General features: G+C 32.9%; 1 protein-coding gene across 2 annotated transcripts in view; it reads right to left on the bottom strand.

The window, feature by feature from the left end:
• Nucleotides 1–27323, bottom strand: part of LOC145304577 (sestrin homolog) — a 394235-nt gene that overhangs the window by 176782 nt on the left and 190130 nt on the right. The gene's annotated exons all lie outside the window — the stretch shown is intronic.

Genomic DNA, 27323 nt, shown 5'->3' with positions numbered 1-27323 from the left:
ATAACCCTTTTAATAGAATGGTCATAGTACAGCTAAAAAATTATTAGCAAATATTGTCAATATAAATTAACATTAGTAAAACAACACAAGAATCATAAAATTAGAGGTTTCGTGATAAAAAACTAAATTAAAAGAATGAAAATTTGTAAAATTAAAGATGACATTGAAAAAACATTATTAGAAACCAATAGTTTAATGTATTCTTGATGTAAAATAAAATAAAATGTGATCTTACTAATTTATGAAATGATTATTGTAATTTAGTTGAGATATGCACACACTTTTAAATGCAAAATCTTAATAATCAGGTCGCCAATTTCTATAAAACATAAAAATCAACACAAAAATAAAAGTCATCCTTTTTGTCTCTCTTTTTCCTAAGGCTTTCGGGCCTATAAAAGTAAACCTGGAAAAGAGAAACAGTCAGTCGTTTTACGGAATTTATATATCACACAAACTCTTTTTGAAATTTCTGAAATTTAAGGGAAGACTCCCTTCTCTTTCTTTGGAATTTTCTTGAGAGTCTTGGCGGCTCAAACTTAGGATTTTACATTTGGAACACACCTAAAAAATAAAAAGTTTTGTTAGATAAATTCATAATACTTTGTTAAATAAATTATAGAATATCATTTTAATGTTGGTCAATTGAGATAAAATTAAGAATAGGGCCTTCTTAGGGCCTAAAGGCTTAGGCATCCGGACGGATAGTTATCTCCAAATTTTCTTCTGAAGAGAACTCCTATAGCGCGGTACTAGGTACCAGAAAGTCGCAAGTCACTACGGGGCTAAATAGGAATAACACAGGGAAGGTACGGTGGTGGCTCGGCTACCAACGGTTGATGATAGCACGCTATCTGACGGCCGATACTAACAACTGTATCCTCCCCCAGCTTCTGAAGTATAGGAAAGTTGGAGATCGTTATCTATTCGGACAATTTAATATTTTCGGATTAGAACTTTGAATAAGTTCACGTCTTAAAGGTAGTTTTGCTTTGTTAATACTCTGGAAGATTGGTTCTTAGCTAGACCTAGTGATTTTCTTACCTGACAAAGGTACCTAACAAAGAATCTCACGCCTCACGGGGCTGTAGGCAGCAGAACGGAATGTTGTAGCTGTGTTCGCATGGCTCTAGTAATCACAACAGATCCTTCCAGTCCAAAAGTGTTGGCAGAGTTAGCTACCTAGGAATAAAAGGATTCTTAGAATAAAATAACAGTATAAAGTTATCAATAATATTTTAATGTCATTTTCGGAATAGGGCTTATAGGCAAAGATTATCCCTTAAATATATTTGGGTTTAGGATCGGTGTAAAATAATATCACCATTCTAAGGTTAAATATATTTGACAAAACAGGGATTAATGCGTCGCTGATCTGGAAAGGTGACATTGGTGAGAGATTGTGGTTCTGTGATAAAGGATTACATTTGTCCCTGGAACCCGGAGGCGACCCAAATTATAGCAAATTTTATGATTTCCTTTTGTCATAAAATTTCTCTAAATTAACTATGAACGTACCAGCAGCTACGCCCCTGGAGGCCTATAGTGGCAATTTAAATATTTGTTTCTTATTTCAAACATCTAATTTGAGAAATAAATGTCTAATGTTGCGTTCAAGTCTCTACAAAAAGCTTGAATATTTTTAAGATTTTCGATTTTTTTTGTGATTTCTCTTGGGAGGGTGGTGGTACCCTTCCCCCAAATAGTAATAAACCTTCCCGGGACCTATGAGAAACTACCCTGTTAAGGAGAACCCGATCGGTTGAGCGGTTAGCGAGATTCTTTGGTACAGACAAACAGACACACAAACAAACATACATCCTATTAATCTATAATGCAAAGTAGAACGATGTCTGTCTGTTTGTTTGACTGTTTGAAGGATCTCGCTAACCGCTGAACCGATCGGGTTCTCCTTTACAGGGTAGCTTCTCATAAGTTCCGGGAAGGTTTATAACTTTTTTCTTGGGGGGTGGGACACCCCCAACCCCCCAAAAAATGAAAAATACCCCCCCCCCAAAAAAAAAAATTTCTTTTGAAAACTAAAATTAAAATAGTGGGGTCGACTTCCCCCCCCCCAAAAAAAAAAAAAAAATTCACCCCCACCAAGAAATTAAAAAAAAAATTTTCTTTTAAATCTAAATTACGAAAAATTGGTTTGATCACACCTCTTGGGGCAAAGCCCCTAGAGGCTAGGGGCGTAGCCGCTAGTTTTTTATAAGGATAGATGAACGTATAGGTTTAGGTAATATTTAAGGGGAGACTATCTCCCTGACCCTCCCACAAAAGATATTACCCCGATAAAACAATTTATTCTCACTCCCCCGCCAAACGAATAGATTCTTTAAAAAAAACTTTCTTACAAACCTTTTTTTCTCAAAATTCTATCAGATAAGCTGAGCAAAAAAATCGTTAGCAATTTTGTATTTGGAAACAAAAGGCCCTGAAAATTATATTGTTCTTTAATTCAAGATGCTTAAAGACAATACCCATGGCATGACTTAAATTTTGCTATGCAATGAAGCACTAATCCTGTACAAAAATATTTTTTTGCACATCTAAAAGCTCTTGGCTTTTAAAAATCAGGTAAATTTGGGACTTTCACACCAAAAAATTAGGGAAATCCTACCCTCTTCCTTTCTGTGTAAAATTACCCCAGGTTTTTTTTTTTTGGGGGGGGGGGGAGTTCGGCAACTTTTAAGTTTTACTCCCATTTATCATTTTTGCAAGTGAAAGGCTTTTCGATATGTTTTTATTACTGCAAAAAAATGAAGTGTTGTCTGAAAAAATCTTGGAAAACTTGAGTTAATCCTATTGCATAGTGTTTATTGTGTGAGGCCTTTCCTTATATTTTAATGACCAAATCATGGCTACATCATCTATAGGAAATTTTACCAGGTGTTTATGTGAATAAGCCAATTTTATTTATAGATTGAAGTAAAGTAATAGAGGGGACATGAGTATTTTGTAACTGTGACCACAGGGTTGGAACCCTGTCTCGAGATTGTATGGGGTCTTTGAAATCAGCTAATAGCGTCGGAGGTATAAACACTGCCGGCCCATGTCTCTACAAAATAATAGAAAGCAAATTTCTGGCAACTGAAAAGGGTCTTCACCACTTGGGCCAGGTAGTTGTCCAGATTTTATAAATACACTTATTTTTATTATTTATAGCATAAATAAGGATAATTGTGGTATAAATAGCGCAGAAATAATAAGCAATTAAATTTTTAATTAAAACAGTTTAGAGTAAATATCTTAATTTGTTACTAGCGGCTATGCCCATAGAGGCCTCTTATTCCTTATTTTATATTTTAAAAGAAAAAGTATAAAAAATATTTTGGGGGTGATTTTTTTTTTTTTTGGGGGGGGGGGTGCCCCCCCCCCATTTTAAAAAAATTTTAGTTAAAAAATTATTTTTTTTTTTTTTTGGGGGGTATTTTTAATTTTTAGGGAGGTTGGGGGTGTCCCACCCCCCAAGAAAATAGTTATAAACCTTCCCGGGACCTATGAGAAGCTAACCTGTCAAGGAGAACCCGATCGGTTCAGCGGTTAGCGAGAACCTTCGGTACAGACATACAGATAAAGATACACAAACATCCTGTTACTTTAGTATAAGGATTTAAGAGTATATTTCCGTCTGTTAAAAATGGACATATAAATTCTAATTTTAGAGTTACTGTGCTATCAACAAGTCGATTACCTTTAATATTGGAAAGGCAGGGCATAAAAAAAGAATAGATAAAGTCTGAGCTATAAGACAGTAAATTTAAAAAAAAAATAATATTTATTGTAAATGTTATAAAAATCTTTTGACTGTCTTTTGTCTATAATGCCATTTTCTAGATGAATCGCTACTTAATTTTCTCTACCTCTTGTTCTCTATCTAAACCTATGCATTTTTAAAAAGTTTTGCTTTGGTGCAATTGCATGTTACCGTTCTTTTTATAGAAACATATTCATAAGAAAACAAGGATGACAGCATCCATAAAATTATACCGTTTAGGACATACTTACATTTTTAGGACTTGATTATAGAGATGCTTCGCAAATAACATTTACCTTGTTGTAATTGTTTGTAAAAATCAGACGAATAGGATATTTTTAAATTTAACATACAAAATTTGTTGTCAAAAGAAAAAAAAACTAACGTATTTTGAATTGACATACGGACTTTACGGTAACGATTATAGAGTTGCTGCGCTTTCTAAGTCGTACCTAACTGTTGTAGGAATCATGATGCAAAGTTTGAAATGGATAGGACAATTCTAACCTGTTCAAATTAACGAAAAGAGCTAACCGTATCGGACGGAATTACGGACCGACCCTAAATATACAAACGCTTTGCTTTAAAAATTATGAAGACAGTATGACCTTTGCCATTTTAAATTAGGTAAATATGTAAACTTTTTCCTAGTATATAAAGACATTAAAACGAAAGGTAAACTTAATTTACAGCAATGACTTAATTAGTGAATTATTTTTTTATTATCGGCTACGCCCCTAGAGACCTCTAGTGGCACTTTAAAAGTTTTTTTAAATTTCAAATATGCCTTTGTTTCGTTCTATGTCTTTGTCTCTACATAAAATCGAAAATAATTTTAAATCTTTCGATTTTTTGTGATTTCTCTTGGGATTGTGGTGGTAACATCCCCCAAAATAGCTATTAACCTTCCCAGGACATATGAGAAGCTACTCTATAAAGGAAAACCATATCGGTTCAGCGGTTAGCGAGATCCTTCGGTACACAGAGACAGATAGACTTACTTAATTATAATGATTGCTTTCCTGAACATTATAATTATTGTTATTCTTTAAAAAGTCGTTGAAGAAAATAAAATATCAGATAGTGTTTATGGTGAAAGGGGTATATTTATCTTCATTAGGCCTGTCCAATATTTTTATTATTTTTTATATTTGTCTTGGGGTTGAAATACCTTACCCCCTAAAAAATAACTCCAACCCTCCCCCCCCTTCATAAAAAAATCCTTTATTTTAATCCCAAACAAAATCAACAGGGTTAGAACACCCAGAGGGTCAACCCTAATCGGAAAAAAATAATTCTCTCCTCCAAGGGGTCGAAGCCCCTAATCGAACATTATCAGTATATCCAGACGACGGTTAAAATCTTGTTAATCACTGGACCGAATAAATTCTGCTTTTCAGGGTTTTAAAATGCAGTTCCTTACCATATTGATACAAAAAAATTAATAGGTCTAATACTCATATGTTTACACTATAGCTGACCAAAGATGTCCAAAAATTACCTATATTATCTTACTATCAGTGCCAGGCTATAGAAATATATATAATGAACAGGTCTAATACTCATATGTTTACACTATAGCTGACCAAAGATGTGCAGAAATTACCTATATTATCTTACTAACAGTGCCAGGCTATAGAAATATAAATAATGGACAGGTCTAATACTCATATGTTTACACTATAGTTGGCCTAAGATGTCCAGAAATTACCTATAATCTTACTAACAGGGCCAGGCTATAGTATTATAAATATTGGACAGGTCTAATGCACATATGTTTACACTATAGCTGACCTAAGATATCATATTAACTGTACCAGGCTATAATAATACAAATATTGGACAGGTCTAATACTCATATGTTTACACTATAGCTGACCTAAGATGTGCAGAAATTACCTATATTATCTTACTATCAGTGCCAGGCTATAGAAATATAAATATTGGACAGGTCTAATACTCATATGTTTACACTATAGCTGACCTAAGATGTCCAGAAATTACCTATATTATCTTGCTAACAGTGCCAGGCTATAGAAATATAAATATTGGACAGGTCTAATACTCATATGTTTACACTATAGCTGACCTAAGATGTCCAGAAATTACCTATATTATCTTGCTAACAGTGCCAGGCTATAGAAATATAAATAATGGACAGGTCTAATACTCATATGTTTACACTATAGCTGACCAAAGATGTCCAAAACTTACCTATACTATCTTACTATCAGTGCCAGGCTATAGTAATATAAATAATGGACAGGTCTAATACTCATATGTTTACACTATAGCTGACCTAAGATGTCCAGAAATTACCTATTGTCTTACTAACAGGGCATGGCTGGCTATAGTGCTACAAAATAACAATTTTTAAGCATGCCTATATAATATACAATAGCAGTTTCACACAGTTTTTGGGATGTTTTTTAAGGTTACTTTCTATGGACGGTTTTAGGCTACTTTTCTGCCCATACTATGCTCAATTAAATACAGATTCTCTAGATACTAGGGACGAATCCGCTAGTATATTTTAAAGAGTAGCTCCACTAAAAAATTTGGGTCATGTAAAGGAAACAAAGTTGCGGGTTTCGTCGTATTTTCACAGTAGCTTTTGAAGGTTATTTTAGGTTAGGTTAGGTGATTGCCCCGCAGGGGCTAGAAATAGGAGAAAAGCTATTGTGAAAATATGACGAAACCCGCAACTTCGTTTCCTTCACACGAGCCAAAAATATTTATATTTTTGAGTGACTCCAGCTTATGGATTGGTCGTGCCTATTATATTTGTAGAAAACAATGCCCAATCATAGGATATCTATCTATCCATCTCTTTATCTATCTATCTTTTTGATGACAAAACTACTGTGTAAACAAATTTGTCTGTCTGTCTGTTATTCTTAGAGCAAAAGGGAACATGTGCAGATTTACTGCAATTTGAGAATAGATTTAAAAATTCATGTAAAGTTAAATATTGCCTTTACAAATTACTCTAAAATTAACTATTGTTTGCTTTTCTAAGCAATCATATAAACACAAAAGAGGTAATAAGTTAAGCTATGAATTTATAATTTTTTTAACACAGTTACTTGAGAACTCTCCCACTCCTCATTTTTAGCATTTTAGGGGGGGGGGGGTTCTAATCCTGATGACCCCGCCAGGGCTCTTCTAAACTTTACTTAACCTAACCTACCTATAGAAGAAGCATTAAAATTATGTATTTAAAAAAATTATATTTTTGTTGTCCAGATATTTCTTGAAAAATATGGATGACACCATCCATAAAAGCGAAGGACTGAACGGACATTAACACTTGTATAGTGTCTGAACTGAATAATCAGAATATAAAAGTATAAGAGTCGAAGCAAAATTGTAAGTAAATTTGTTGAAAAACTGCTTGATACATGATAATGTTTATGGACATACTAACATTTTTAGGACTTGATTATAGAGTTGCTTCGCTTATAATATTGTTCTTTGTTGTCCCAGGAATCAATATACCAAAAATCAGATCAAACAGACAATAAGATCACGTAAAAATTTGTTGTTAAAAAAGTAGAAAAATCAACATGTTTAAAATGGACATACGGACATTCTGGTAATGATTATAGAGTTGCTACGCTTTCTAAATCGTACCTAACTACTACAGGAATCATCTTGCAAAGTTTGAAATCGATAGGACAATTCTAGCATGCCCAAATTAATGAATAAAAGCTATCTATCTCGGACGGACGGACGTACGGACGGACGGACGGACCGACCGACCCTAATCATAGAAAAGCTTCGCTTTTAAAAAACCAGCAAGCTTTTACAAATGACTAATATGCAGAGGCGTGCAGAAGGTGGGTGTATTAAAAATTAATGACCCCCTTGACAAGGGTTTAGATATAGGGAGGGGGGGGGGGGGGGGGAGGTGTAAAAATTTTCGGGTCCGCATCCTCTTGGGAAAATTCTCTGCACGCCATTGCTTCAAATGGTTTTAGGGAGGTTTTAGGGGGTTTGTTTGTGGGTTTTCTTTTTTTGAGGGGCCATCAAATAGGTACCTTATACGTCCGGGCTTAATAATGATTACATCACTGGAGTTTTTACTCTGAGTTATGTAATTATTATTAAGAACACGTAACCCCTGGATAAGAAACATTTAGAATTCTTCTTTTTTCGAAAATTAGTTTTTAAAATGTTTTGAACTAATTAAGGGCTGACATTTCCCCAAGTCCAGGGGGTTTGGGTGGGGCTAACAATACTTCCCTAGAAAAAACCTGCTCATGTTCAACCCGCACATTGCTTCAAAGGGTGGACCATCTTTTACACCAAAAACGGGTATTTATGAGCGTTGCTACCTTGGATGTTATTATGTTTGTTTATTTATAAAACAATGGCCAATGATAGTTAATGGCAATGCATATATACAAAAAGTGTTCCTATGCTGCATTAAACATTTTTAATTAGCAAAAAAGTAATCCTATTATTTAAAGTAATAGGTATTTTGGCGTTATTTTTTTTTCAATTTTGAAAATTTGAGTATCCCCCCGGGCCCCCCCCCCCCGCCCTCCCCGACAACGACGAACAACTAGGCAGACAAGAGGGCCGAGCGCTACGGCTGGGCAGGCAAGGGGGCCGAGCGCTGCGGCCAGAGTTAAGATCACAATAACTACTGAACTAATCGACTTCTTCTTTTTAGGTAAGCTTTACTTAGGTCCCAGGATGGTTTTAGGCTGTTTTGTTTTTAGATTTAAGCCTTGGGATGGTTTCAGGCTACTTAATACTTTGAATACAGATCCCCTAGATAATAGTTACGCAGCCGCTAGTTAGTTTCAAAGTAGCATCGACATAATATTCCTATGGTTGGTTTAAGGCGACTATATTGCATCAACAAATGTTTGCATATAAGGACCAGAAAGTATGTTTTTTTTTCGAATTTTCTCTTAACTTGAGTAAAATAGAAGTGGTTTTAAATGACAAAATATCGAAATAATTATATTCTAATAAGGGTTATAGTAAGGTATGATATGATGTTCTATTGTATTACTAGCTGCTAGAAATTTGTTTTTCTTAGGGGGGAGTAGTGTATTTTTTCTTGGGCTGATTTCTCTTGGGAGGTTGCTGGTACGCTCACATCATATATTTAAAAACCTTTCTAGAAACCTACCCTGTAAAGGAGAACCATATTAAAAAGGAGACATACAGATATGCTGTCATTTTTATTTAAGGATAGAGTAGATTCGCTATAATAATAGGTATTAATTTTGCTTTATTGAAAAAGCTCTAAAAGTATGCCTTTATAGTTTATGTTATGGGTTACCCATCTTTAGTTTTGCTTTTCAATACACGGTGTGCACTCGCTTCCGCATATTATCACATATGATTTATACCAGAATGTCCGTACGTCCATTTTCAACATGTTGATTTTTTCACTTTAACAACAATTTTTTATATGATCTAATCATCCGATTGATCTGATTTTTGGTATACTGATTCCTGGGACAACAAACTACAATACTATAAGCGAAGCAACTCTATAATCAAGTCCTAAAAAATGTAAGCATGTCCTCAAACATTCCAAAAATTTACTTACAATTTTGCTGTGACTCTTATACACTTATATTCTGATTATTCAGTTATGACACTCTACAAGTGGTAATGCCCTTATGTCCTGCCGTTTCAGAGCTTTTATGGATGTTGTCATCATTGTTTTTGTAATTGGACCTAAATGTTTCAGGTATTACAAAAGGTAAATTATAAAAACTCTAAATTAATGGTCTAAACTATCAAAATGAATTGAATTATGATTGGATGGTACATGAATATGAGTGTCCAAACGTTTCAATGGGGCCGGTATCAAATTTTCAAAGTTGAAAAAAAACCTAAGAGGATATTACCTAATTTTAAGTCTTATCAATCTTCCAATTGGTTTCAAACCTTGAATCAGGATTCCTTAGTGTAACAACAGTAGAGTAAAACACTAGAGGGAGAAAGGGTTAAATAACTGTATTGCAACCACCTGTGCAACCTTTCTATTGGGTCATTAAAATCAACCAATGGTATCGCTTATATTAAGACAGCCAAGTAGCAGAAAATAATTTAGAAGCAGACGAAGAAGGTCGTTGAAAAAGGAATGGAGGTAGTTGCCTGTATATACATCTATACTATAGATCTGCTGTAACAACTCTACAATTATGACTAGTAAGTCATTACAATTATGTTCAACATTTTGACACGAATGAAATAATTATCATGTCTTAATTCTTAAAATTTTGACGATTAGGTACAATATTATAAGTTGAATTTTCTCTTTAACTTTATAGCTAATTTCACAACAAATATTTCAAATCTTGTTGTCCTAGGAATCATTGTTCCCAAAGTCAGATGAATAGGATAATCATAACATGGAAAAATTGTTTGTCAAAAAAGTTAAAAATTGCATGCATCAAATGTACAATTATAGAGTTGCTAAGCTTTCTAATTCGTGCCTGATTGTTAAATTAACCATCATCTACAGTTTGAAATCGATAGGACAATTTTAAAATGCCTAAATTAATGGAAAGAGCTAACTGTGACGTACGTACAAATCCTAATTACAGAAAACTTCGGTTTTTAAAAAACTTTACTGTTTACTATAATCATAAAAGGGTATTCAAGCATTATACATAAAGATTATACCGCTTTTGTGTTTTTGTAATAATACCAATCATACTAAAAAATTATTCTACAAGAAATTAAATTAAAGTACCCCCCCCTCTCCCCAATCCCGTAAAAATGTGCCATAGTCTTCAATGGACCAGATAGATTAAGACGTTTATGAGATATAACTAAACATAATAAATACTTGCTATTTATAAAATGCGATTTATTAGGTTTTTTTGTGTTCACCCTTCAATCTGTCTACATATATTTTTTACATCTATTTTACAAATCATATTTCTGCCATATTGACCATTTTTGGGCGGTTACAAAATACCCAATTATTTTGTCTTTGTTTTTAAACCGCTAATATTAAGCATCATATCTGTAAATTTGACTAAATTTGTTGTACAACTGCTTAATTACAGGATACTGTTTAGGACATATTTATATTTTAAGGACTTCATTACAGAGATTATAACATTGTACCTTATTGTAATAGGAATCAGTATTCCAAAAATCAGATGAATAAAAAAATTATCTATATCACATAAAAAAATTTTTGTTATATAGGTTAAAAAGTTATATCTTTCAAATGGACGTAACGACTTTCTGGTACTGGTTATAGAGTTGATACGCTTCCTAAATCATTCCTAATTGTACTGGAATCAGCTTGTAAACATTAAAATCGATAGGACAATTTATGTCCAAATTAACGAAAAGAGCTAACCGTTACTGATGGACGGACCGACCCTAATTATCAAATTTCCTTTTTCAAATTTGATGATTTTTAAAAAAGCCTATATGTGTTTTATTTATTACATAAACCTTAAACAACTATCAAGTGTACTACATGAAACCAATGGGAAGTTTCCAAAAAATTAGGTAAATTTTGTCGGCAAAGACGAATTTGTAGCAAAACATTTATTAACCATCTTTTTTTTCCATTCCTATTACAATATGTGCTTTATTATTCATTCATGGTGACAATTATACTTATAATAAAGTTACAGGATGTCTGTTTGTCTGTCTGTTTTTTGTACCGAAAGATCTCGCTAACCGCTCAACCAATCGGGTTCTCCTGAACAGGGTAGCTTCTCATAGGTCCTGGGAAGGTTTATAACTATTTTGGGGGAGGGTACCACCACCCTCCCAAGAGAATACTGTGTTAGAATACCCCCCATTTCAAACCTTTAATTTAAAGACTTAAAATTAACAGTTTGTTTGTACCGAGGTATCTCGCTAACCGCTTAACCGAAATGATTTCCCTTTCGAAGTAAATCTTCTTACATGCCCAGGGAAGGTTTTCAGCTATTTTGGGGGATGATACATCTCCGAAGAGAACTCGCAACTAGGAGCGTAACTCAAGCTCCTCTAGTCCCCAATATTTAGAATCGCACATAAGACTTTGAGGGGACGATTCATTAATCTTCCAATGATTATTCAGAATGCTGATCTAAATTCTATGGTAATATATGTAAAAAATTAAAGAGTACCTAACCTAAAGTTTTATATTTGTACCAAGGTGGCCCTTCAATTTAGGTGGGCTAGAAAAAAGTTCGCAAAATTTTTACCAAAAATTATTTCAACATTACCTTATTTCAATCAGTGGCGTGCACATTTATTCACCAGGGGTGTGTAATACCTTGTTTTTTTTGGGGGCGTTGACAGCCCATTTTTGCACGCCATTGATTCAAAACTAGGGTATGCTAGTTTTTTATCTTCACCTGGCAAATGTTTCTCTATCTATTTGCAATATGTCTAATTTTCAAGAATATAATTCCACTATATGGCTTTATTAAAAAGTGGTAAATGCTGACACAATAGCGACTAATGATCTATTATAACTAGATACTAATGTTGACAGAATAACGACACAATCAATGAATACTATAAAAGTAACAGAATGTTTGTACAAAAAGATCTCGCTTACCGATATGGTTCTCCTTTACAATAAAGCTTTTTATATTAATTTAAGAGGAGGGTACCACCACCCTCCCAAGAGAAATATCCCCCCAAACTTACAACTCCCCAATACTATTGCCCCAAGAGGCCGGTATTTTTATATTATACATCTTTTTCTAGCCTCCGTTCCGAAATAGGTACATACTCTGGTACTTGATCTATAAAGGTTGAGTTTTATAAAGTCATTCCAGAGGGCTATAATCTTTAACAAGGGTATATACAACCATACTGAGGTAGGGGGGAGTTATGGACAATTGGACGCATTAGAGCTGCCAAACCCCTATCTAAACAACGTTCAGTTATTATACAGTGATTATATTGAATATTTGTCATCAAAAAACACTTTTTTTATAGACTTATAGTTCGACATGTCAGCAAGGTTAACTTGTTAACACTAAGTTTCAAGATAATGTTGGATTAAATGTTCATTTGTCTGGGTTTGAATCCAAAAAACTTTCCAATTTCAATTTTTAGGGCTGGGATTTGAACCTCTCTGTTTATATTTCTTATGTTTTCAACATTTATCTAAGGCAGCATTGTCAGAAGTCGGAATTTGATAATACATTTGAGAAGCTCTTAACCTTAATTTATCCAAAAATATCCATTCTAGTTAAAGAAAAATTAAGAATGGATTGGTCAATGCTATAAACTAAAAAATGATTTTAAACACTCTTTGCGATTTCTATTAGCAGGAGATTTTTCTATTTTTTACACTCCAAAGCGGAGTTAGGTGTACTATCATTTCTACCTAATTTGATACTTACGACAAAATCAACAAACAAAAAAATGATAAATTTACATTGCTTTGTCAAAATGATCTTTTATTTGAAAAAATCTTTTAAAAATTATTGTATCAGAAACAAGCCATTTCTATATAGTGTAAAATAATTATTTCGTTTTAACATTTAACAAAATATTGAAAAGTATAATTTTTGCCAGTTATATGACCATATTAGTTTGAATTTTGTGAAAATTAGATTTTTATTTAATACCAAAATTTGAGCGTATTATAATTTTTGCTGTTTGAGTAGGCTAGCACTTGTGTGGAAGGGATGGGACACCTAAGAGTAATATTATTGCTCAATAAAATAGTCGCTCTCATTCAACTAATCTGTTCTTTTTTTATATAAGAGGATGTCCGACAAAAATCCGTCAAACTTTTGGTATCTATTTAACATTAAATTGCATTTATCAAACCTATGTCTTATGCCAAGAAGGAATAGTATTAATTACCAACATTGGACTTCTTTTATATTCAAGCTTATTGTGTTTAATTTGTTATAAAGCTTCGCTTTTATAGTTGTTGTCATCCTTGTACTTCAGAAAACATGTATCAATCCTGGCTTGTGTAAAGAAAGGAAACAAGGATGACAACATCCATAAGTAGCGAAGCACAAAATATAAAAGATGGGCAAACAGACAAAGTGAGTTATTGAGCAGATGTCCAGTAGTCATAAAAATAAAAGAGAGAGAGAGAGAGAGAGAGAGAGAGAGATAGAGAAAGAGCGAGAGAGAGATAGAGAAAGAGAAAGAGAGAGAGAGAGAGAGAGAGAGAGAGAGAGAGAGAGAGAGAGAGAGAGAGAGAGAGAGAGAGAGAGAGAGAGAGAGAGAATGATGAAAATTACGAAAACTGTATATGTAAATATATGTACGACTTTGGTACGACAGACCGACATGTACTGGATGCCCTTTGGTAAGGGGTATCATCACAAAAAAATCTACAGTCTATCCTTCCAGGGGGATCTAAAGGGATAATACAATTCCCAATAAATCAATAAACATTCCCAATGATGATATTCAAATTGGTCTCTTCTCTAGATTAAAATTAGTGATTTAAACGTTTGAATACTCAGCTTAATAAAGAGTTGGCTAACGAATAAGAAAGGTTATCATTAAACTTTTAGGACTAGTGTAATAAACAGCCCATTGTCCTCTCTCTCTCTGCAATTATTCCTTACAACGTTACGGACTGACAAACTGACTGACTAATGGACGGACAGACAAAATAATTATATAGAAGCATTGCTACTAAATATTGTAGCATACCGCGACAATAATTGGTTAACATATAAAACTTTTTTTTACAATTTTCTTTATAGATACCATATCATAAGGTTGGGTAATTAAGAAATCTGAATAACATCTGTGTTTTTTTTATTTATTTATGTAAAATAAACACTTTGATTGTACAATATTTGTTTAGAAGTCTTATTGGCCTAGCACAGCAAAGAATAAATATTTTTTAATGTCTTTAGTTATGACATTGTTTGGTCCAACGTTCAAAATTATCAACTTCACAACAACTAGCGGATGTATCAAATTAATTTCAGTTGGATGAAATTTTGTTCTGAATGTGCCATGTCCGCGGACAAACAACAATACCATGCTTCGTATTATAGACATAATTCCGCGGTTAGTAAAAAGAAAATTTTATGCTTATGCCATTGGTTAGGGGTTGATTCATATTTTATTATTTTTATAAAATTGTTTGTGATACTTTACAATACAATACATGATATTTCAGTACGGCTTAAAAACGGTTCTAATACAGCAAATGCTAACCGATTTCGAATCCATACTTCAAACTATTTTACCTTATCGTGAAGCAACCTTGAAGCTATCCAAAGGGGCGGATTAAAATACTTTGAATATCTAATTTATTAATTGTAAAAAAGTTAGCTATGCTAGTATAAAGAATCTTGTTGTTTCCCTTTAATAGAAAGTGAACCATTAATAAACCCTCCTCCTCTATTTCAAAAACAGACAACTGAAACTTCCTTAACAATTCCTCAACTCTATAATCCTTACCAGAAGGTAGGTACTTCCATTTTGAACCCATTGTAATTTTATATCTTTAATTTTAGATGTTGACTCCTAGAACAATAAAGCATAATGTTATTAGCAAAGCATCTCTATTATCATGTTGGTTTGTCCGATTGTCTGATTTGCTGTGCTTCGCTTTTAAGATGTTGTCATACTTGTTTCCTCTAATAACATTATCGCTAGTAATGTCAAAATATAATATAACACGGCATTTCGATAATAAATCATTTAAAACCACTTTTACTAATCTAATCACAGAGTTTAGGTTTTCGATGAGAACAATTAAAACAGAAAAAAATAAAACTTTGGGGGAGAGGGGTTTTCGTAAAGTTCCACCATTATTTAATGAGATTTTGTCAGAAAACTTATTATAAAAATGGCTGTAACTGCTTTTAATGGCTAAATCTGTATATTCATAAGAGGAGTTTTGGATGGGGTTAACCATACACATTTAAAACCTGCACTTTGCATTGGTAAACCTATTCTGGGAGGGTTGGGCGTGGCGGGCATTTTATGCTCAACGCGAGGTAGAGCCGAGATTCGAACCATTTAACTCCTTAACGGCGAGATGATTCTCTACGTGTTATGCCACGGTCGCAGGTTATCTTTAAATTAACATTTTCTATTTGGGTTGGGATATTTACCTTTTTTAACTGATTGACCGACTGACGAGTACAAGTAATTTTAAAAGAAGCTTCGCTTCCGTAATTAAAGATAAGTTTATTACAAATTATAAAATCCAAAAATCAATAATTTCGATATTTTAAAAAACTTGATTGATTTTTATAATTCATCCAAATTTGCTTACGTAATATTTTATAGAAATAAAAATCAATAATTTCAATATTTTCTTATGCTCAATCAGATAAAATTTATAATGATTCTAATATAAACTTCATATAAAAAGACTAGCGGCTTCGTCTCTAGCCTTAAGAAGCTTTGCCCCTAGAGGTTTGATCAACCTAATCTTTCGTATTTTAGGTTTTAAAAGAAAAAGCAAAAAAAATGGGAGGGGGGGAGTAAGTCTACCCTCTTTTTCAATTTTAGTTTAAAAAAGAAATTTTTTTCTGGGGGGGTATATTTCATTTTCTGCATGGGTGGGTTGGTGGTATCCCAACCCCCAAGAAAATAGCTTAAAACGATCACAGGACTAGTTGGTATATTCCCTAAAGAGTAGAGCTCATAGTTTCAGTGGTTACTGAGATCTTAGGCTTTAGACAGACGGACATCGTTTTACTTTGTATTATAGATATGCATAAAGAAACCATATTTTAATTAAGAATTCGGGACTAATCAAATGAAGAATTTAATTAAATGAATTTATATTCGAGGGGCTGATTTCTATAATCACTTTGTCTGTGTGTCCTTCCGACTGTTCGTAACGCTATTTTCTCAGCTGCTATTTAAGATAGACAGCTATTTCTTTGGTTAAGATTTTCTATACTATGAGCAACCACTTTTGAATTATAATAACACATATAAAAGGTTTTGTGAATTCTCTCAACCCCCCCCCCCCTCAATAAATGAATTCATGATTTATGACTTCTTGACATCTGCTCTTTAGATCCCTTTGTCCGTATTTCCATGCATGATTTCTTGTGTTTCGCTATTTGTGGATGTTGTTATCCTTGTCTTGTTTAAAGGATCCAGTTCGTGTTGCCTTAGTTTTAGCGTTCCTGTGGTACTAAAAATGCTGTTGGGGGTAACTAATACACATACATCAAGGTATATTACCCCCCCGAAATCGCATAATAGTATAAAACCTGCTCTATATTCCTCTAATTTAGTTTAAATTCGACGATCTTGTAGAATCGCTGCGCATATAAAAATTTTAATTCTACATATTAAATATTTTGTTTCTGCTCAATTAAATAAATTATCTACAAATTCATATTTCATGTTATCTACATATTTATGGAGCGGTTTTAAAAAGACTATATCTAAATTCTTATTCCCTTTATTTCATTTTTTCAGTTAAGAGCGTGAAATCGTTTGTAAAATAAATTTAATGTAAAAATTAAAAACTTAGGATGTAATACTATAGGATGTTTTAGTATTTTGGTAATATAAAATGCTTTGTTTTAGTCAAAACATAGTTTTGCTTTTTACCTGGGTTTGCTGGCATCCTGTGCTGAGATATTAAAAAATTAAACTCTCAGTTATGTGTAATACACATATTTAAAAAGTCACTCAGTTATGGCCCTCTATCTTTCACATACAGGAAATGTGATAGATTTACCTACCTAGATTTCCACTCCACCCTTCCCTACAAAATCAACATACAAAAAGGTAAAAGATTCCTTGTCAGGTAAATACTTTTTTTTCACTACCCTAACTGCGATATCTAAATGTAATGGAGCATAAATTTGTAAAATATCGTAATTGGTTCACATTACTCATACTTCAAACATCATGGGTGTGTAATCACATCCCCAAAAAATTGCGTTGTTAAAAACAAAGAACAGAATAAAAGGGAATTATAAATGCTAAAATAGGCCTAACTAGATATATATCAAATTATTACAATAACCCATGAAGGTGAACTTTTAAGTAGTGTAATAGTATTATATCCAAATATATTAGTCAACAATTGGTGGTGAGATTTTAAAAATACTGAAAAGGTTATAAGGGGTAACCCCACAAAATTTTGTTTTGCACGAATCATTTAAAAATTCATAGAAGGTGTCCATAAACAAAGATAGTTTACAATTTTGGAAGATTTTTATATTATTTTGGGTTGTTTTTATTTTATTTTAGTGCTTTTGCTACCCTTTCGCCGATGCACTAATTTTCTTTTTTAAGAACTCATATCAAAAGTATTAAAGTAGCTTGCTAATTTATTAAAAACTAACATTTCTGAACTATTTTCTACATTTTCATATTATTTTGTGATATTTAAGTGGATTTTATTGCACACCAACTACATCACATACTCACAAAGATAGGAAGATGTTCAAATAAAATTCCCAAATATGTAATTTTTAAAAGCGAAGCTTTTCTTTAATTAGGGTCGGTCCGTCCGTACGTCCGTACGTCCGTCCGTCCGTAACGGATAGCTTTTTTCGTTAATTTAGGCATGTTAGAATTGTCCTATCGATTTCAAATTTTGCATGGTGATTCCTTTAATAGTTAGGTACGATTTAGAAAGCGTAGCAACTCTATAATCATCACCAAAATGTCCGTACGTTCATTTTAAACATGTTGATTTTTTTACTTTTTTAACAACAAATTTTAATGTGATCTGATCATCCGATTGATCTGATCTTTGGTGTATTGATTCCTGGGACAACAAAGTATAATGTAATAAGCGAAGCAACTCTATAATCAAGTCCTAAAAATGTAAGTATGTCCATTAACATTATCCTGAATCAAGCTGTTTTTCAACAAATTTACTTACAATTTTGCGTTGACTCTTATACATTTATATTCTGATTATTCAGTTCTGACACTATACAAGTATTAATGTCCGTTTGTCTTACCGTTTCTGTGCTTCGCTTTTATGGATGTTGTCATCCTTGTTAGTTATTGTAGGTAGTTAGGTAGTTATTGTAAAACCCTCTTATGGCGAAGATACATCATTAAATTCACAATATTATTTGAACCCTAATGTAGCTTTCAATCTATCTATCTTTCTCGTATTCATTCGAATCCGGTTGATAGGAACCGGTTCTCCATACGAAAAAACTATGTCTAGCATCGTATTATATCCATTTTTCTACGGATATAGAAATGTACAATATTAAGATTCGGCATCTCGGGGATAAAAAAAACTGGTTTTAATCTAATAATTGTACATTTTATATTCGAGGAAAGCGGTTTATAATACGATGAAAGAAATAACTATTCTGTATACTTTGGTTTATAGATATTGTTGGTTAAAAGTACTTGAATCTGTTTACAGTATAACTCTAAGTGTATTTAGTAGACTACTTATTCAAATTTCATTCTTAAAGTAGGGACAAGTTTCTTAAAGAAAAAAAAAACGTTTTAGACTATATATTGGAAAAGTAAAAATTAGTTCGCATACTTTATTATGATAATTTGCCCGTTTGTTTCATATTTATATTTTTTAGCCATACCGTTTAAATATATAGTCTTTAAAAAGATCGGGTATAGTCCCTTTCGTGGCAAGGCCTCTTAAGGGGCATTTTTTTCGTATTTTCACAGTAGCTTTCTCCCTATTTCTAGACCCTGTGGGAGGCTCTTACCCTGCGGGGCAATCACCTACCCCAAATAAAACCTAACCAAACCTAAAATAGGCTATCAAAAGCTACTGTGAAAATTCGATGAATCACCCCTTAAGAGGCGTTGCCATGAAAGGGACTATACCCAAAATAATATTTTCACTTGTAAAACTAAAATGTTGATTGACATTGTTGCTGTGCTACATGAGGACGTTGTCATTCTTGTGTGTATTTAAATTGAATAATCTTTCTACAGTGAATTGAAGATGAGTTCTTTATATCAAAGCAAAGAGGAAAAACACTTTAAAAAATGTTTTTACAATAAAACGAGGATAACAAAGGTCATAATTAGCGCAGTAAAGTCAAAATAACAACAAATCTTATGAAAATTAAATTATATATTAATTAAATATATTAATTTTTCTTAATGTCATTGGTAATGTATCGGGACTAATGTGTCTAAAAATCAGCCATGTGACGTCATAAAATTTAGTCAGCGGAGAGGAGAAGTGAGAAGCAAAACCCTTAAAAACGATATGGATAATCACTCATTTTTATGACGTTTCATGGCTGATTTTTAAGACAATTTGTCCTGCTACTTGGTAATAAAATGTCGAACTGTTGTTTTAGAGTTTGATCTATCATAGCCAGAGTAGGAAGGAACATTGGACTGTAAATTATACTGGTACTCAAAGTGCTTGTTATCTCATTCAGGTTTAAAAGAATCTAGATTAGGTAGTACAAACAAGCAGTGTCCAAACATTTCCATACATACATACAGAAAGGCCTACGTATGTGTAGACTCTAATTATAGAGAAGCTGCAGATTTTAATCTGTTAAAGCAATTTTGTATGAACACTACTTGAAAGAAAATATGAATATGTGCTTAAGAACATCATCTTATTTCTTTCTCTCTCTCTTTGTCTCTCTCTCTCTCTCTCTCTCTCTCTCTCTCTCTCTCTCTCTCTCTCTCTCTCTCTCTTTGTCTCTCTCCCTCCCTATCTAACTCTCTTTCTCTACCTCTCTCTCCCTCCCTCTCTCTCTATCTAGACGGACGTATGTGTAGACTATAATTATAGAGTAGCTGCAGTATTAAAAAAAAAATTGTTAAAGCAATTTTGTATGAACACTACTTGAAAGAAAATATGAATATGTGCTTAAGAACATCATCTTATTTTTCTCTCTCTCCTTTTCTCTCTCTCTTTCTTTCTCTCTCTCCCTCCCTATCTATCTCTCTTTCTCTACTTCTCCCTCCCTCTCTCTCTCTCTATCTAGACGGACGTATGTGTAGACTATAATTATAGAGTAGCTGAGGTATTAAAAAAAAAATTGTTAAAGCAATTTTGTATGAACACTACTTGAAAGAAAATATGAATATGTGCTTAAGAACATCATCTTATTTCTTTCTCTCTTTCTTTTTCTTTCTCTCGGTTATAATGCCTCTCTCTCTCTCTCACTCTTTCTCTCTTTCTATCTCTCTCTCTCTCTCTCTCTCTCTCTCTCTCTCTCTTTCAGAGAGATAATAATAAGATGATGTTCTTAAGAAAGAAATAGGGAAAGAAAGACAGATAGGGTAACGAATAAGATAATGTTGTTATTCAACTTTGGATACCAGTGTAATTTATAGTCTAATGTTCCCTACCTCCCTGGTCCTTATGTAAACCCACATTTTACATAAAAGAAATCTTCTTTAAATTTATTAAAAGTATTTTGATCCTTTTAAACAGAAACCAAGGATGACACTTTTAGCGAAAAGTGTGGCTTAAAAAGAAATCAATATTTAATTATGATATTTTCTTTTGATAGTTATATTGCAGGAGAAGGTTAAGAGACTTAAAATGTCATAATTTTTCACTATAGTAATTTGGGGGCGTTTATTTTTTAACAAATCACCCCCTAGGATCTAAAATAATAAGACAATGAACGTCAGATTGAAAACCACCATTACCACTTCTGTAGATTAAAATGATGGGTTGAAAAGTTTTGACGCTACCATTTTATAGCCAATTAATGAAAATTCTGTAAAAGTGCCCAAAGTTTTGAAACATAGAAAAAAACTATGTGGTTATAAAACTTTGGGTACCAGTGTAATTCATTGTCCAGTGTCCCCTCCCCCCTCTATTTTTTTTTGTAAACTCTCGTCCTTGTTTTGATTGATTACTGTAAACAGAAGAAATAAGAACAAGAATGATATGTTTTTTTTTTAAATCTTGTGAATCAAATAAATATTTGAGTGTTATTAATAGATTTCTGTTTAGTTTGGGGCAAAAAACAGCAAAATTTTAAGAGCATACATTCCTATAACTTTTCGCATATTCTTCTGTTCTAAATATTACCGCGTCACACTAAGGATTTTATATACGGTACTTACTGCTGCTATGTCAGATGCTTGAAAGTTATAGTAAAAGTAAGGGGGAATTTCTTGGTCCATATACAGGCGCAACAGTAAGGACTTCCAGACAAAGATCTTCAATCAACAAGTTGATTGTCTGCTGGGTGTTGCCTAAGTTAAAACTTGTCATTAATGAGTTATTGATTCAAATTTCTAAAAAGTTGTCGCAGTAGCCCATTTGTTGGCTACAAAATGTAAATTAAAATAATGGTTTTGCTTTGATAAACCAACGTTGAAGTATTTTGGTTGTTTTCATTAAGATTTAGACCATTCAACACTTTATGTCGTCAAAATTTGTTTCAGAAACTTGTATACAGTAATTGTAAATTTCGCATCGTATTTCCCGCGGATATTAAATGTACAATTTATAAGATTATAACCAATTTTTATATTTGTAGAAAACTGGATATGCTAAATATAGTTTTTTCGTATGGATGAGAACTGGTTCTAATCCACCGGATATTATTCGGTTTCGCATGAATACGATAATAGTTATTAAAAATATCAATCAGTGAATTATTATAAAACAATAAAATCGTTGTATTTTAATATTTAATCAAATTATTTAGGAAAAATAACATGTAAAATAAAAAAAATATATTTTGTCTAATAAATGAATACGATAGATATGTCTTTACCTCTGTCTGTTTCACTTCACAGTTTTTCTGTCTAAAAGCGATTTCTCTTGGGAGGGTTGTGGTATCCTCCCTTCAAAAGTAGGTATATACCTTTCAAGTTTATAAGAGGTGATACATTGTAAAGGATCACCAAGTCGGTTCAGCGGTACAGACATACAGACAGACACACATACACAGATCCTTTTATTTTCAAAAAGAGAATTGATGTATACATATTGTAAATAATGTTTGTGTTTATAGTCGTGATAAGATAAACATACAATCATGAATCACAAAAATTTTCCCAGGCAAAAAACACTAAGACATTAGATAGATAATTTTTTTGCCATTTTTAGTTGAAAAACCTACCTTTATCTATAACTTTAACTATAAAAAGTTAGTATTCATTGTATTGAGTAATATGAAAAAAATAGCAAGTTTAGAAGGGGGGGGGGGGGTGGGTGTTAACATATATTTACACGTTCCTGGATTTTTTTCCCTTGAAATTTTTGTGAAATTTTCAAACAATTAGTTATATTTTTTATTTTTCTATTATACTAAATTAATATATGTAACTTTGTCCATTCTTAATATTTTTAAATGTAAAAAATGTGATTAAATAACACATGACAAAAAAACTGACACCCATGATAAAAATAATGCGATAAAAAAATCGTAGAGTTGACACCCATGACTTGAGATCATGTCCTGGAAAGTATTGAAATAACATTTTCGTGCACTATCATTATTGACTTAGAAATTATGGAAGAATCTTCAAATGAACCAGTGGACAACCGTTATCCCCTCCCCCACCTATCTATCAGTGTTTATAACACTAGTCACCAAAGTTTTATAAAAACGTTTTCTTATTTTTTGGCTTAAAAACTTTGGGGACTTAGATTAAATTTTGGTTGGCTGTTTTATTTAGTTAACCGTCCGAACGTTGCAACCACTAAGTGCATTTTTAAAAAGGGTTAATTTTGTGTATCATTATTGATAATGTACATTAATTTATCTGTCATTGGCTTATCCCTTAAGATCCCTAAGATGTATACCCCTAATTTGATCAACAAAATCATTACTTTCTGAGAATTAAACCTATTGGTATAAAAGTTATAGTTTGTACAAACCAATCAAGATTAGATAAAAGTACTCAAAGTTAATGTCCTATCGAAAGAGATAAAATAAATCCCCAATGATTATACAAAAAATTACACCTTTTGTAGATTACAATTAATGGTTGAAATGTTGGACACTCAACTAAATGAACCAACGAATCAACAGTCACCAGGGATGTTAAGCAAACGAATGAGAAAATGTTATGATAAGACTTTGGGGACTAATGTAATAAACAGCCCAATACCCCCCTACCTTGGATAATGCAACTATAAAAACATTTACATCATGAAAAAGGGGGGGGGGAGGTATGCATTAAGCAGCCAATTTGCGCTAAAAGGAATTTATTTATGTTTAAAATTATTTATACATACAAAACATTATTGGAAACTTAAAAAACATGATTTAACAAGGATGGCAACATACATAAGAGCGAAGCTTATAACAAATCAGACAACTCTTACAAAACATATAATATTCAATATAATTTCGAAGTCATTATATAAGGCTTTATTATAAATATTTTTTGTTTTTACTCAATCGTCCGAGAATTATTAAACAAATACAAGGAAATATGATAAAACTATCATAAAAAAGCCCCAAAAAATGTGTAAAAATGAGCTTAGGAAATATTACAGTAATCAACATATCAAATTGACAATTCTAACATGCCTAAACTAACTTTAATATATATTTTACGGACAGACCAACAATAAATAAAGAAGCACATTCTTTATAAACAAGTCAAAAACGAATGATAATTTTTTCTTGAGAAAACACATCCGTGATCCAACTCCTCTGTTGTTCTAACCATGAAACTGCAATATTTTTACTTTTATAGCCTCAAATTATGGTCCTATAAGCTCATTTTACATTGGGGGGTGTCCTATCTATGTAGCTAAAATTATGATTTCTTTTATATATACTGATTCAAGTCATTTGATAACCGTATCCTTTTTGTTTCGAAATTATTCTTAATATTTATTATATACATTCAATTAATTTGATCGGTGCTATCCCTCAAAGTACCTGCCGAGCACTGAAAAACAACCCTCCCTATTTTTAAGATATATTGAAAATATGAGGGGGGGGGGGGTATATTTTTCCCCCTGTGCCTAACCCCTGAAAGGCGACCTTAATTTAAAGAGAATATAACTTTGATGAAACCAGAACAAATGATTCTTCTATTTTAAAAGATTTATTTGTAAATTTTTTTGGGGGAAAAGTCCCTTTCGTGACATCGCACCTTAAGGGGCTATTTTTATAGGTTATTTTAGGTTAGGTTAGGTTATATTGGGTTAGGTAATTGGACCCGCATAATCACCCCTTAAGGTGCGATGTCACGAAAGGGACTATACCCATTTTTTCACCCGATTGTGTGAACACTCAAATAGTTTTTCTTAAGAATTGTTAATAGATAATTTTATAGTCTTACAACTTGAGTAATTTTATATGACCAAAATTATGAAAATCAGAGAGGAATAATTTATCTGAAGAAACACTATTAAGCGTCCTACTTTTCTGCCAGTCACCAAATATTTGTAAAATGGGCAGCAGGATTTTTGATTGTCTAATAAGATCTAGTAAACTAAGTTTATTTATTGGTCCAGAGGTGAATTCTTTTTTTAAAAATCGGGTCGATGCATCGCTGGTGAGGCAAAATTGTTTTTATTTTGTGAAAAATCTTCAAAAATCACGTAATAAATTGACAAAAATGAAATAAAATCTTATGTTAATAACCCTTCTATGATTTTATTTATTTTTTTTATAGATTTTTATGTGATTTTGGAGGATTTTTCACAAAAACAATTTTGCCTCACCAGCTTTTCAGCGATCCTAATTTTTTTTAAAGAATCAACCTCAGTGCAGGTTTAAGGCTATTTGGCGGGGGTTATGCGTACTTATTTTCCCTAAAAGATTTGTCCTTACAAAAAAAGCTATACCACTCAATAACTTTTTAGTGACGTTTTACCTAACCTAAAACATTTTCTGGAACGAATGTAATCTTTCCTGAAAGCGGTCCCTCCGTGAGTTGTCACAAAAAAAATATATAAAGTAGCTTCGCTAATAATGATAGGTACAAGAGAGGGTTGGGACACTAAGCTGTTAATTATACAAGTCCCCAAAGTTTTACAATCACAATTTCTTATTCTTTGGCTTAAAAATTTTTGGGACTTTTGGTAAATTTTGATTGGTTGATTTTTTAACGTCAGTTTCATAACGTTTCAACCACTAATAGTAAACTACAGAATGAGTAATTTTGGGAATTTTGATTGTTTGGTTAATCAAGTTTAGTGTCCAAACGTTTTAACCACTAATAGTAAACAGAAGGGGTAATTTTGTTTATCATCATTGGGGATATACATCAATTTATCGACCATTGTCTCACCCCTTTAGATCCTCAAATAGGTAGCCAGATCCTGTACAAAATTGTGTTAATAAGCCATACCTTATTAAAATTTAGACAAAAGTTGTATTGTTGATAAAAACCTAGTTAATTTTATGGATAGTTAACAAAATATTAAAGTATTTTACCTCTTGTAATTATGTTAAAAATCGGATATCAGGGATAAGACAATAGACGATAAATTGATGTACAGGGTGCGGCACATAAATCCGGACTTTTTCTAATTTTTAAACAAACGAACATAAAATCGTTAATTTTAAAGATTTTATTGAATTTTAAAAACTGAGAGGCAGAATAGGTATTTGACTATTAGATTATTCAAAAAAATGGCTGCCAGTCTCATTCGTCGCCTCTACCTGCTTCCTCAACCGCCGGCAGGCCCAGGTCAAAATGTACCTGTCCAAGCTGGCGAAGTTCTCCTTGATAGTGGCAATGAGAGAGGTCTTTGTGATATGGGCACGTCTATTGGTGCATGCTTCAAAGTAGCTGTAGGCCCAAAAGTCCATTGAATTAAGATCAGGCTGCTGGGAGTCCACATTTCCTTAGGAATGTGAGTAACCGCAGGATCCAAATTAACCCAACTTTCGAGGTACCCTTTGACACAGAGGCTCTTATTTGGACCACAGTTGAGCTAGAACGACGTTCCTCACCTTTTTGGAAATGGCATGAAGTTTCAGCTAAGGTTGTCAGCGCAACCCATAGTCTAAATTAAGTTTTAAAGTTCAATAAGTGTCCCTGGAGTCAAGAACCGAGAAATTTTCACGAATATTCATGGTTTTTGACTTTTTTTAGATCTAAAAATCTGCCCCGTTTCACTCTGCTGGAGTACTACGGCCAAGCCATTTCAGATAGAGAGCTCTAGTCTTTTCTAGTGTCTTACTTATGTATCTAACAGTATCCCCAGCAAGTTACATAACTCTACCTCACCTACAGATGGGCTGAGGTCAGATTTAGTGGAGAATCAAGAATAAACCACCTGCGCATTTCGAATCTGCCTTGCTGAACATATGCGCGGCCAGCTAGGAATACACGTCTATTTTCGTTCAAAGATTTTTTTGTGCTAAAAGGTCATTACCTAAGCTTTTTATAGTGGGTTCAAACGTCCTGATTGGTCAAGTAGTTTTGACACTATGGCCGTTTTAAAAAAGTCCGGATTTATGTGCCGCACCCTGTATATCCACAATGATGATTTACCAAATTATCCCTTAGATGTAGATTAAAATTAGTGGTTAAAACGTTTGGACACTAAACTTGAATAACCAAACAATCAAAATTCCCTAAAGTCTCCAATGTTGTTAAGCCAACGAACAAGAAAACATTATTTTAAAACTTTGGGGACAAGTGTACCCATTGTCCTCTCCATCCCTAGTTAAAAATAGAGTAGTTCCCATATCAAAAGAACTAAATCTAAAATAATATTTGGGGGGCAGATGGTAAG

Source organism: Acartia tonsa, chromosome 13 (genome assembly GCF_053477335.1).
Source record: "Acartia tonsa isolate MP-2025a chromosome 13, ASM5347733v1, whole genome shotgun sequence".
Taxonomy (NCBI): domain Eukaryota; kingdom Metazoa; phylum Arthropoda; class Copepoda; order Calanoida; family Acartiidae; genus Acartia; species Acartia tonsa.
The sequence above is the reverse complement of the archived record's forward strand: the minus strand, read 5'-3'. Positions and strand labels throughout refer to the sequence as shown.